The 14,853-nt window shown below is 37.1% G+C and overlaps 1 long non-coding RNA gene across 21 annotated transcripts in view; it reads right to left on the bottom strand.

Annotated features, from left to right (window-relative positions):
• The window catches only part of LOC144292805 (uncharacterized), a 230,447-nt gene that overhangs the window by 122,973 nt on the left and 92,621 nt on the right, over positions 1–14,853 (bottom strand). For all 21 annotated transcript variants that reach the window (XR_013360176.1, XR_013360184.1, XR_013360185.1 and 18 more), the window contains one exon: positions 12,746–12,825. This is a non-coding gene — a long non-coding RNA (uncharacterized LOC144292805). The remainder of the gene's footprint in view (positions 1–12,745; positions 12,826–14,853) is intronic.

Here is a 14,853-nt window from a genome sequence, read left to right as displayed (position 1 = left end):
TCAGCATGTAGTCCACTTGTCCCTCTCCCTTCTCTCTCTCCTCCTCTCCCTCTCCCTCGGCCACTCCCTCCTGCTGATCCTGGCTCTCTCTCTCTCTCTTTCTTTCTCTCTCATAAATAAATAAATAAATAAATAAATAAATAAATAAATAAATAAAATCTTTCTTTAAAAAAGGGAAAGCCCTGAAGACTCCACCAAGAAATTGTTAGAACTAATATATTCAGTAGTTTCTGGATACCAAATCAACATACAAAAATCAGTTATGTATCTATACACTAGCAGTGAACTAACTGAAAAAAGAAATAAGGAAAAGAATCCTCTTTACAATAGTATCAAAACAACAAAATAGTTAGGAATAAATTTAACCAAGGAAGTAAAAGCATTATACACTGAAAACTGTAAGACACTGATTTAAAAAATTGAGAAAGACATAAATACACAACACGATAGCAGGTATTCATGAATTGGAAGAATTAACATTATTAAAACGTCCACATTACCCAGAGCAATCTACAGATTCAGTGTAATTCCTATCAAGATTCTAATGGCATTGTTTACATAAAAAAAGAAAAATCTTAAAATCCATATGGAACCACAAAGACTGAATATCCAAAGCAATCTTGAGAAAAAAGTATAAAGCTGGAAGCATCATTCTTCATGATTTCAAACTATATTACAAAGCTATAGTAATCAAAATGATACTAGCATAAAAACAAGCCATATACCAATGAAACAGAATAGAGAGCCCAGATATATATATAGATATATATATATATATAGATATAGATATAGATATATATATATAAACTAATATTTAATAAGGGAGTCAAGAATACTCAATAGGGAAAAAATAATATTCCCAATAAATGGTGTTGGGAAAACTGCATATTTACATTCAAAAAAATAAATAAATAATACTGGATCCCTATATTATACAACTCACTTAAACAAACTCAAAATAAGTTAAAGATATAAATGTAAGACCTGAAACCATAGAGTATCTAGAAGAAAACAGAGGAAAAGCTCCTTGACATTGGTTTTGTGCATTAGCACAGTAGCACAAGACATTGGCAATGATTTTATGGATGTAACACCGAAAGCACAGGAAACAAATGCAAAAGTAAACATATGGACTGCATCAAACTAAACTTCTGCATAGCAAAGGAAACCATCAAGAAAATAAAAAGGCAACCTGTGGAATGGGAAAAATATTTGCAAATAATGTACCTGATAAGAGCTTACATATAAAGAACCTATTCAACTTCATAAGATAATAACAATAAAATTCAATTAAATAGTGGGCCGAGAACCTGAACATACACTTTCCAAAAAAGACATACAAATGGTCAATAACTACATGAAAAGGTCCTAAACATCACCAAGCATCATGGAAATGCAAATCAAAACCTTGATATCACCTCACACATGTTAGAATGGCTATTATCCAACAGACAAGAAACAATAAATGTTGGTAATTATATGGATAAAGGGGAACCCTTGAGCACTATTAGTGGGAACATAAACTGGTATAGTTGGTACAGAAAAGAGCATGGAGGCAACTCAAAAAATTAAAAATAGAACTATCACATGATCTATCAATTCCACTTCTTGGTATGTATCTTCAGGAAATGAAATCACAGTCATAAAGAGATATCTATACCCCTCATTCTCATTGTTGCATTATTTCCAATAGCTAAGACATGGAAAAAACTTAAATGTCTATTTGTTAGATGAAGGAATTTAAAAATGTGGTATATAGAGATACATATCTATACACAATGAAATCTTATTCAGCCATAAAGAAAGAAAGGAAACCCTGTCATTTACAAAACATGGATGGATCTTGAAGGCATTCTGCTGAGTAAAATAATTCAGAGAAAGACAAATACTATGTGATCTCACTTACATTTAAAATCTTAAAAAACCCAACTCATAGAAACAGAGAGCAGATTGGTTGTTTCAGGTGTGAGATAATGGGGAAATGGTTGAGGATGGTCAAAAAGCACAAATTTTCAGTTATAAGATAAACAAGTTATGTAGCTCTAATGTGCAATATGGTGATTTCATTTAATATAATACTTCACCTCACACTTGAAAATTAGATCTAAAATTTCTTATTGTCTTCCCTCAAAAAGTGGTAATTATGTGAGGCAATGGATGTGATTATTACAATAATTCACAATATGTATGTTATCCAATATTCACACCACACATATTAAACTTACATAATGTTAAGCCAATTAAGTCTTAATAAAGCTGAAAAATCTTTAGAGAAAATGGAAAGGCAAGCTACAGAAATAATAGAAAATGTTTATAAACCATGTATCTCATAAAGCGTTAATATCCAAAACACATAAGGAACTCATAATAACCAAACGGTAAAACAAAAAATAAATTACCATGGTTAAAACATGGGTAACAGATTTGAAGAGACATTTATTCAAAGAAGAAAAATAAATGGGCAACAGGTATTTGAAGATGCTGAACATCACCAACCAAAAAGGAAGTGCAAATCAAAATCACAAGGAGATAATACTTCATACTTGTTAAGATGGCTATTTAAAAAAAATCTAAAATAACAACTAGTGGTAAGGATATGGAGAAACTGGAACCCTTGTATAAATTGCAGTTGCTATGAAAAAGGGTACAAGGGCTCTTCAACAAATTAACTACCATGTGATCCAGCAATTGGATCACATGGTAGTTAATCCTAGGTATAGCTAGGATTAACTAGCTATACCTATGTGATATACCTAGGTATCATATAATACCATACCTAGGTACCATATAATATCATACCTAGGTATGATCCTATACCTAGGATCATATAATACCATACCTAGGTACCATATAATATCATACCTAGGTATGATCCTATACCTAGGATCATATAATCCTAGCTAGGATTAACTAGCTATACCTATGTGATACCTAGGATCACATCCTAGGTATAGCTACAAGAACTCAGAATAGGATGTGGAAGAAATATCTACACTCCCATGTTTTTTTGCAGCATTATTCACAATGGCCAAGCTATGAAAACAACCTAAATGCGCATTGATGAATAATGGCTTAGCATACATTGGAATATTATCCAGCCTTTAAAAACAGAAGAAAATCCTGTATGAGACAACATGGATTAATCTGAAGGACCATATGTTAAATGAAATAAGCCAGCCACAGAAGGCCAAATACTGTGTGTTTTCACTTACATGACGTACGTAGAATAATCAAATTCATAAAAGCAGACAGTAGAATGGTGGTTGCCAGGAACAGGGGGAGGGGTAAAAGGTGACCTGTTTTTGATAGGTACAGTCTCAGTTATGCAAAATTATAAGGTGAAGAGCTTCTAGAGGTCTTCTATATAACACAGTACACTTAAAAAATTTGTTAAGAGGAGAGATCACATGTTAAGGGTTCTTATCACAGAAACAAAAACTAAAACACTGGGACAAGGAAATTTGAAGATGATAAATATAGTGATTACCTTGACTGTGGTGATGCTTTGTGTGTGTATACACATATCCAAACTCACAAAACTATTTTATGTTGAATATGTGTGGGGTTTTTGGTATGTACATTAACATCAATAAAGTTGCTAAATAGATTGAAAAATAAATTTCCCAGAAAGAGACTAATAAAATGGATAATCTGTATCAACACTTGTCAAAAGAAAATATGATGAGATACAAAAGTGTATGCAAATTCAGATAGAGCACATAATTCTGGAATAAGAGAATGATCTAAAAGCTGTCTGCCAATAAATTTAAATATTTAAAATATGCCATGAAATAAACAAAGTCCTTGAAAATATAATCTCAAAAAATTGACACAAGAAGCACTAGAAAACAGAAGCCCCGAAACCATTAAAGAAATTAAAACAGTATTTTAAAATAGCATATCTAGATAGTTCTACAGGGCAATTCTACTATTTACAGAACATATAACACTGATTTTTTTTCTTGTATTCATTTAACACATAATGCTTACCAAGTTCTGAGTATTTTGAGTCCTTTCCATATAGCATTTTCATATAGCCTTTATTTACTTCATAACAATCCTATAAGGTAGGTATTATAATTATCCATAATTTATAGGTGGAAAGATTTAGACACAGAGAAATTAAGCAATTTTCTAAAGCTCATACAATTATCCAGTGACATAGATAGGTACAAAACCAGGTAACCTAGCTCTAAAGACTGAGCTCTCAACCACCACACTACTGTTTCTTTGCTAAGAAAATCATCAAACTGTATATACAGATATAAAAAAGTACAGCATAGAATTTTTTTAAGATTTTATTTATTTATTCATGAGAGACCCAGGCAGAGGGAGAAGCAGGCTCCTCATAGGGAGCCCGATGTGGGACTTGATCCCGGGACCCTGGGATCACAACCTGAGCCGAAGGCTGATGCTCAACCACAGAGCCACCCGGGTGTCCCGCATAAAATTATCTATATTAGTAAAACATTGGTTACAAGCTACATTGGCAATCATAGAACGATTAAATTATGATCAATCACTATGTAACCGTTTGAAATTTTTTAAGAGAGTGCTTAAAGAAATGTAAAACACATGTCAAAGAAAGGAATCAAGACAGAAATTTTAAAATCTGAGTTATTTATATCAATTTAATTCATATACCTATGTGTATAAATATTTAAAAGGGAGGAAGAATATTTGCCAACATGCTAAAAGAATTACCTTTGGAGGGTAGAAATATTAATTTTTATGATTTTCTTATTTCTCTTTTCCTGAAATTTTCCAAGTATTATCTACACATTTTTTTAATTAAGGGTAGTCTATGGAAATTTTCTTAATGCTTTGTACTAGATAAAAAGGACTTCACATTCTTTTCATCAATCTGAAGTACCCAGTTTAGCATTCATTCTATAATAAATATAGAATTAAGAACATTGTTGTTTTATTAACCACGATCTGGAAATGGGTATGTTATTGATTTTATTCATTCTAGTTTTAAACAATAAATAAACTCAAAATAGTCAAATAAATGAACGATATATTTCTAAAATTACATTCCCCTGCTAGTAACATCAATTCCAATGAACAGAAAACTTGGAGATATATAGTGTTAAGTTCACAGACACTACTCCTCATTAAAGAACCTCTTAGTCTTGTCAATAAAATAAATTAAGTAAATGAGATTAGCTGGCTGAACAAATATGGATCTGTGACATTTAGACACCATCATTCCAAATTATAGATGTAGGAAGAATTAGGGAAATAGATAATCAGCATCAGAACACCACAGCGATAATCACTGTGGGCAAAATCCACTAATGGATGAGAAACGTTAAAGATAAATAGGATATGTGCATGGAAAAGTACCTCCCCAAAAGTATTTATTAATAACGGGGTGGTTTTAACATATATCCACCAATTATTTGATAGTCTCTCAAGAAAACAGAGCTTATAGTCTCCTTTCTTTGAGTGTGAATTTATTGGGAACTTTGTGACTGCTTCTAATAAACAGAGTATGGAGAGGGAAAAAGAATTACTGAAATAGAGAAAACCAGCATATGCCATGTTAACCAAGCCGCATAATAAACTATGTTGTTGAGGATTTTTTTAAAGATTTTATTTATTTATTTATTTATTTATTTATTTATTTATTTATTTGAGAGAGAGAGACAGAGCACGTGAGTCAGGGGGGAAGCAGAGGGAGAGGGACAAGCAGACTGTGCACAGAGCCTGATGTAATGCTTGATCCTCATGACCCTGAGATCATGACCTACCTGAGCAGAAATCAGGAGTTAGACGCTTAACCCACTGAGCCATCCAGGTGCCCCAAGCCATGCTGACATCATATATCCTTTGATATGATAGGTTGAAAAGGGTACATAATCTCTGAGGCATTTTTGCCCTATTCCATAACCCCAGCCTCATCATGAAAAAGATATCAGATAAACCCATGTGGACAATCGTTCTACAGGATACTCGACCAGAATTATACAGCAGGGTCAAGCTAATGAAAAACAAGGAAAAGACCCAGGAAGTGTTATAGATTGTGGAAAACCAAAGGCACAATGCAACTCTGTGTCCTGGGTTGGATCCTGATCAGCTATAGCACATTTGTGGAAAAACTGGTGAAATCTAAGTAAGCCCGTAGTTTAGTTGATAGCATTGTTCTGATGCTAATTTCTTAGTTTTGAAAAATGTACCATGGTTATGTAGGATGTTAACATTAGAGCAAGCTGGTGAAGTTTTCGTTACATAAGAGTTTTACATAACTTTTTACATAAGAGTTTTTTTAAAAAAATATCCTTCAGCAATATAGAATATACTCCACATTTAAATAAATGATACCTTTACTCATATAGGTACTCAGGCCAGAAACCTGGACCCAGGGACAACTTCAACTGTTTTGTCTCTAGATTCCAGTGGATTCTGTCTTTGAAGTTAAAGAAGAAAATCCTCAACTTTTCTGTGTTAACTGCTATCATCCCAAATTAATTCTCCATCATTCCTTGCCAAAATTACTACAGTAGTCTTCTTCTAGTTCTCCGTATTCTCACTTGCCCTCCTCCCCAATCCATTCTCCATATAACACTTGGTATATTCTTTATAAAGCACAAATCTGTGATGCCATAAATCTACTTAAAGCACTTTGGTAGCCCACCATTGCTTTTAGGATGGGGTTCATTGTCTGTTGCATAATCTATGAATGAGACTTTGCCTAAGCCTGACTTCTTCTCCGTTTCACTTCGGACCATTCTCCCTCCTTCGTAAAGCTCCTGACCACACCCTCTTCCTACCAACTTGCACAAAACTCATTCCTGACTTCGACGCTTTTCTATGCTAACCCCTGTACCCGAATGCTCCTCTGTTATCCTCCTCACTTTCCTTGCCTGGCTAACTCCATATCCCCCATGCCTATGCTTAAATATCACTTCATCAAAGAGGTCTTCAATGACAACCCTCCCCCCAATTCCTGACCTCCTACACTAGGTGATGGCCACCTACTACTAAACACCGGCCAGCTATGATTTCACAGACAAATCCCTTAAATTTTCTCTGCCTCAGTTTCTTAATCTCTAAAACAGAAACCTCAAAAAGTTGGCCAAACAGTAGTAACATGTATTGATCATTTAGGATACCCTAGGTGTTTGATTCAATCTCACAAGAGCCCTATCGGATAGGCACTGGATACCTGCCTCTCAAACTGAAGCCCAGCTCCCTCTTTCGTGTGATGTGAAGCAGGTCTGAATGAGCCTCACTTGACTTACATCGCCTCGGACACCTGCACCTGAATCTCATAAATGCATGTTAACACTCATGACCTTTCAGGGCCAAATTTGACAGGTGACATAGAAACGTGGGAGAGTTCTTCTTGAGCAACTGAACATCATCGTGTGTTCACTATTTCACACTGGCTACAGAGAGTGGACCTGTGAGTTAAAATTTTCAGTTTTCTTTATTTTCTGGAATATTATATTACTCCCTGTCCCACCTTACTGTGTGGCCAGCTCACCCGACGTCTTCTCCAAGGTTTCCTATCCTATTTCACTGTGAAATGTAGAACTGCTCCCTCGGTGTCACCCTGATAACCATCACAGGTGCTGTCCTAACGACCTGTAATTTCTCTCAGCTCTGCTCCAAAACTTTACCTAACTCTCCACTGGCTTTTTCCTTCCCCTTTGTATCCTCATTTATAAACAGACACTGATCTCTGGTCTTGTACATCCACCACTTCTTGCCCACTTTTGCATTTCTTTACATTCTGTTGACACGAATCTCTTGCTTTGCCCCATTTGGTCCCCTCTCTCTGTTAGTCTTTCTTGATGAACTTTGTCATGGGCCAGTCTATGTGCCACAAGTCTATGTGTTCCCCTGCATTTTCCAGCCTCTCTGGCAGTTAGGCCGTGGCAATAGGATTAGTTCTGGCTTATGGGGGAAAGGATGTGTGTGATTTCCATGCTAAGATGATGTTTCTCCTCGTGCTCACTTGTTTTCTCTCTCTCTCTCTCTCTCTCTCTCTCCCCTCTCTCCTTCTCTCTCTCTCTCTCCCTTTCTCCCTCCTTCTCTCTTTCTCTCCTCCTATTCTTATTTTACCTCCAGCTCCAGATCCATCTCTCTTTTCTAGCTCCAGAAATCTTGGACGCCAAGTATTTCACACTGCATATTACAAAATGGACAAGAACCACCAGAACCATATAAGATTTTGAGTAGGAAAAAAAAAAAATCTAGGGACTCAGGGATTGAACATCGGCCTTTGGCTTAGGGCGTGATCCCAGAGTTCCGGCATCAAGTCCCACATCGGGCTCCCCGCATGGAGCCTGTTTCTCCCTCTGCCTGTGTCTCTGCCTCACTCTCTGTGTCTCTCATGAAAAAATAAATTTTTAAAAAAGAAAAATCTACATATGTCAAGTCAGAGAGACTTTTATGTTTGTCTGTTGCATCAGAAATTATTAATTACATCAACTGGAATAAAGCATTCCCTTCTTTTGCTCTAAAATATTGTAACAAAGGTTTGTTCTCTAGACCCAAACTATCTCATGTTTCTCAAAAGGAACCACCTTCTCCTGGTTGCTTTTTAGCATACTTCCTATTCAGCCTAAACTACTCCCTTTATTTTATCTTTCATTTTTACCAGCATTATAATTGATCATCGGAGAAGCGAGTCCCTCTTGAGCTATGCTGTCTTTGCCAGGTTCTCTACAGAACAGTAACCCACATTTAGTGTTTTATCAGGAGGAGAAATCCCAGAGCCGCAAGATTAAGGGAAAGGGGAGTGAGGCAGAAAAGTAGGGGCAACCACAGTCCACTTCTCAGCCATGTAAAGCATCTCTAGAGATGCTGTATGGAACCAGTGTCCAGGGGAACAACCTGGAATATGAAGGGTACAGAATTTATCTTCCAGCTTGTTTCTGTCCCCCATCTCTCACTGGTCAAAGTTTGCCCCATATTTTGTGCTTGTGTAAACTGCCTCCTGTAGGCAGTCTTTGGGAAAGCCAGTTCTCATGCCCCAGTGTTCAGTGTTTTATCTAAGACCAAAGGTGATGGAAGGTACCATATCTTCTGTGGGTCTGGTCAGTTTTTTTGAGGCACTGAAGCTGATGTGATCCCTACCATGAAGAGACTGTGCTAGAGCCTATTTCTCACCCAATAAGACAACTAGTGGTATTAGGAGATGAGGAAACTAGAGCAGTGGTGGCCAAGGACATCCATCTAACAACAAAAGGACTCAAGGGACAGGTAGGGCTGAGCAGGTATGGTAGAGGAAAATAAACTAGGTTTGGTGCAAACGGCATAACTCTTGGGTCCCAACTGATGTGTCAGATACTTTCTCAACTATTTATTGGTCCCTAGATGTAAGGGTTGCCAAAACCTCAAAAAGCTACAGAGGCCCTTGCTATATATAAAAACCCAAATACCAATTGACAGGAAGATCAAGTTGAAAAATTATAAATGACCAGTGGGAAAAAAAATAAAGTGCTGCCACGTAACTAAAACCTTTTAAAACCTATTTTATTCCTATGCTCATTCGTCCTTTACTGGAAACAAAACACAAGAGCCACAAAGCCAGCTGGAAAAGCTCTTCTCAAAATATATATCCTCAATGGTATGCAATTCAGCAATCTTTTGCATAAATACAAAATCTCCAATGCAAATATAGGATCATTTCAATTACCTCCTGGAGCTGGCTAACAGTTATCAACAACTTAGACATGACATTTCATTCAAAACTATTGCAGGCCATGAGTGTCAATGAGCAGAAAAGAACCAGCCAGAGACTCAGGAAGCCCCAGAGACTCAGGAAGCTCACAATTATGCCAACAACTCCAGCCTGCAGCTGAAATGCCCTTAATGACGGTGTATTTTTAAACCATCTCTACCCGGATGGCAGAGACAGAGGAAGAGACAATCAGCCTGAACAATTCATTCAGCTGCCACTGTGGGCCACGTCACGTGCTTCTCTGTAGACTAGTGAAGTGAATTGAATGAGACATGGGGTTTACTGTTCAGACTCCTGATTTAAAAATAGAAGAAAAGGCCAAGGCCCCTGCTGGCCTCCCACTCTCACCCAGCAGGGTGGTGATTAGCTGTGCTTTCTCTGAGCCATTCCCTCTTAATATCTTTATTGGCCATTTTCCATATCCATGTCTGGAGCCTTGTTATGATATAATGCTTGCATGGGGTATATGAGTTATTGCAAGGTCTGCAGCTGTATGAGCTCAGGGCTGTACAGGGCACACAGTATGACTTTAGATGTGAAAGGCATCTAGACACCTGATAGACCAGAAGCTTCTAGGAGTGTGGGTCTGCTGATATTCCACTCCAGCTTTGGGACCTCTGACAACACAAGATGTCTGTGTTCTCAGGGCATTTTCTAAAGACATAAAGAAAAAAAAGGTGCTAACTGGTCCCTGCCAAACTTGGGCTGGGAAGCAGATGCTTAGGTCCAGGGTGTCTTCCCTCTCCTGGGAATGTTGAAAAAATCAGTTGTCTGCCTAAAACTAGAATGTGGTGAACACTTCCTATTGTAGTATAAGTTTGGTTATCAGGAATAAAAAAAGAAAAAAGGCATCTGTGAGGGAATGAATTTATGTGACCTTGGACATGTTGCTTAGTGTCTCTGTGGCCCAGTTTTAGTAACTGTAAAACAGGTTTAGTAATAATCCCCACCTTATGAGATTGTTATTAGTATAAGTGAGTTATTATCTAGAGTATCTGCATGTACAAAGTGCCATGTAAGGGTTCAATAAGCAAATGAATGAGTACATGAACCAAGGAGCCACTGTGCCTCATTCTCCTTCCAGGCAGGAAAGACCAGTACCTCCATCTCCTCTCTAATCCCTCAATTCTTCTTACCTCTACACTGGTCCTATGCTAATAAGGGCCTTTCAATCTCCTAAATAAAGAATTATCTTTGCCCCAGAGTTGGCAGCTTTTCTGTATCATGACTTGAGTATGCAGTGATCTACCAGACATTCTATTCCCCTGCACACCTATCTTTACTTGAAACCGGGTCCACAAGATTCCCTCCTAGCGGTTCAAACTTAGAGAGTCTTTTGAAATACTTTTTCCCTAATAGGCATTTAGATAACCCTAATTTCTTTTTTTTTTTTTAAGATTTTATTTATTGATTCATCAGAGACATAGAGTGAGAGGCAGAAACATAGGCAGAGAGAGAAGCAGGCTCCTTGCAGGGAGCCCGATGTGGGACTTGATCCTGGGACTCCAGGATCACACCCTGAGCTGAAGGTGGCGCTAAACCGCTGAGTCACTTGGGCTGCCCAACCCTAATTTCAAAGCAAACTACAGAACTAGGATAAAATCGGTAATCAATAGGTCATGATTGAATGAATGAAAGCATGTATTGACCTCAAGTTTGATTCTCATGATTGGGATTATGCTTTCCGTGGAGTCTACATGCCTACCTTATACAACTTTATGATAACCAACCATTCTCCCTTCTACTGCCCACTACCATTACCCACCTACTTCCATCCTAGGTTTTATGTGTTTCACGTACTTGAGGATTTATCTTCAGCCATCCTTTTGCAGAGTGGGGCCAACAGAATAAGACTTCATGCTCTACCTCACCAAGTTTTGTTGTATTACCAAAAAGCTATCTTTAATGTTTCTGTACATGAAGGTGGAGTGGTAACTGAGGGAAGACATTAATTTTTCTTGAAAGAGTAGTTGTGAACAGTGAATAAGAGGACTCTTATTTCAAGAGTCCTCTCCTTCTATAAAGCTAAATAAATCACTTCTTCCTTTGTGGGCAGCACAGTCCCATGATAACATTTAAATGTCCTACTGGAAATCAGATTGTGTCTCATTCAGTGTTGTATCCATAACACCTAACACATTGCTTCATACTCAAATAGTTGTTTGATGTATAGTTGAATAATGAGAGAAAATTACCTAACACATTTTCAAAATTTTATTTTTCCCTTTAGATTTTTCAGAACAATAAATATCTTCACCCCTAGACCTAAAAGTCTCTGTGTTCATTTTATTAAACTGTGGCAATATATTAATTTAAGAACCCTACTTCCTGGCTAGGTATGCACACATGCACACACACACACACACACACAATTATATTTGAAGGGCAGCAGAGGAGGAGTTTGGAATGAGAAATACCTAGGTTCCCACCCCAATTTCACTATTTGTTAGCTCTGTAAACTTGAAGAAGTTATTTTATCCTTCTACTCTTTTTTTTTTCTTCATCTTTAATAAAGGTGATAACTCTGGCGTGAGTTTAAGATAAAAACAGACAGTAGATTCCAATCTAGACACACATCTTAAACTCTTTACAAAAAAATGGACTCAAAATGGATCATAGACCTAAATTTAAAATCCAAAACTGAAACCCATAGATGATGATAATGAAAGAGAAATCATAAATGGTTTTGGATATAGCAATGACTTTTTAGATATAATATCAAAGGCACAATCCATGAAAGAAATAATTGATAAATCGGGCTTCACTAAATTTAAATTTTTTGCTTTGTGAGAGACAATGTTCAGAGAATGAAAAAATAAGCCAGGCTGGGAGAACTTATTTGCAAAAGATATACCCGATAAGGGACAGTTACCCAAAATATACACAGAACTCTTAAAACACAAATCAAATAAAAAATGTGTTCAAAACATCTGAACAGACACCTTCCCAAAGAAAATATACAGATGGAAAATAAGCATATGAAAAGATGCTGTGCATCATATGTCATTAGGGAAATGCAAATTAAAACAATGAGATACCAGTACATACCTATTAGGATGGCCAAAATCCAGAACACCGAAAATGCCAAATGCTGGCAAGGATGTGGAACGACAGGAACTCATTCATTGCTGGTGGTATACAAAACAGTCCAGTCATTTTGGAAGAAAGTTTGGTGATTTCTTTTAAACCTAAACATACTCTTGCCATACAATCCAGTAATCACACTCTGTTGTATTTACCCAGAGGGACCAAAAATGATGTCCACAGAGAAACCTATACATGAATGTTTATAGCAGCTTTATTCGCAATTGCCTAAATTTGATAGCAACCAAGATATACTTGAGTAGGTAAATGGATAAACTGTGGTACATCAAACAATGGAATATTATTCAGGACTAAAAAAGAAATGAGCTATGAAGCCACGAAAAGACATGGAGGGAAAAAAAGAAAAAGAAAAAGACATGGAGGGAGCTTAAGTGCATATTACTAAATAAAAGACCAATCTGAAAGGCTACATACCGTATGGTTTCAACGTTATGACAACGTGCAATGGGCAAAACTAGGGAGACAGTAAAGGTCAGTGATTGCTAGAAGTTAGGGAAGAAGGATGCCCATTTTTAGGGCAATGGAACTTTTCTGTTTGATCCTACAGTGGTGGATGCAGGTCATCATGCATTTGTTGAAGCCCACAGAATGTATAATAAACCCTAATGGAAACCCAAGTGAATGCTGGTGATAATGATGAGTAAGTGTAGGTAGGTTCCTGGATTGTAACAAATATGCCACGGCTGTGTGGGATGCCCACAGACGGCGGGCGAGGTTGTGCATGTTTGAGGATAGTGGGTAGAGAGGAACTCTCTGTATTTAATGTTCAGTTACATTGTGAATCTAAAAATACTATAAAAATAAAATTTATTAATTAAAAAAAAAAAAAACAGGCAACATAGGTACAATAGCCTGAGATCGTGTCAGGGACATCGTGGACAATTACTAGTGGTTGCTAGCATTTTATTTATCAATATGGTGTTATCTTACAAAAGTCTCAAAACCGTCAGATACTTCCTAAAATAAGTGCCAGGCATTGCAAAGACTTGAAAAATTTTGAAGACCAACGCACACACGCATAACTCGTTTCTGCCTTGCTAATGTGATGACGCTGGTACCGTGCAGCTGAATCCTAATATTACATACCAGGCACCAAGATTTAATTGGCATGCAGAAGCCTCTGACGGAATTACTAATTATGATCAAAAAACCATGAACAACCGATTTTAATGATCAGATAAGGAACTTATTTCCAGCCACCCACTGTGAGAAACTAATCTTCCTCCACGTCCTAATCTACTGACACACACAGTCTGGGCTGAAATAAGCTCTTAATAATGAATAATCTAGCTATGAATATAATTCTGCTGAGCAGAAAATGGAGGATTACAGAACATTTCAGAAAGAATTAGTTTTTTTTTTCTTTTCCTCATTTCCACACCCTTTCAGTTATTTTTCCTTAAATACTGTTTTGATTGTTGCTGCCACCTTAAGGATATAAGATGTGTACACAAGTGTAAAAGAGTATTCAATATTGCCCAGAGAAAATGCCCATGGGAGGGGCATTAGGGTATAGGAACAAAAGCACACGAGACCGGCTGATATTTATATTAATAATTCTTGAAGAAAACCAATCTGTTAATGCTGATTCATCCATTCTGGAGCCTTAGGGTAAAGTGGTAAAGATAGGCCACGTGTTCATAATTTACACCAATGACCCTATGTGTGCACACAAGCACACAGACACCTACAGCACCCTGTAGGCTCAGCAATCAACAGTCTAATGATCCTGAGTATTCCACACCACCCTGCAAGGAGTAAAAGCAAAGCTTTTCTGGTGTTAAGGGATGTCTCTGCTACATTAGGCAGTTTGAGCCAAAAGTTTGAGACAAAGTCTGGGCAATTATAGCTGTGGATCCATAATGAAGACCATGAGTTAACTGAGTCACTACTGAAGGAGAAAAGACAGGAAAAGAAGTAACGGAAGAAGGGAAAAAGAGAAGAAAGGCATAAAGTAATTCGTTAATTTGCTCATTCATGAAATATTGAGCACACACTATGTGTCAGGCAGTGCATTGGTAGCTAGAGATACAAAGGTGACAGTCTCTGCC

This window comes from Canis aureus, chromosome 21, assembly GCF_053574225.1.
Source record: "Canis aureus isolate CA01 chromosome 21, VMU_Caureus_v.1.0, whole genome shotgun sequence".
NCBI lineage: Eukaryota > Metazoa > Chordata > Mammalia > Carnivora > Canidae > Canis > Canis aureus.
The sequence above is the reverse complement of the archived record's forward strand: the minus strand, read 5'-3'. Positions and strand labels throughout refer to the sequence as shown.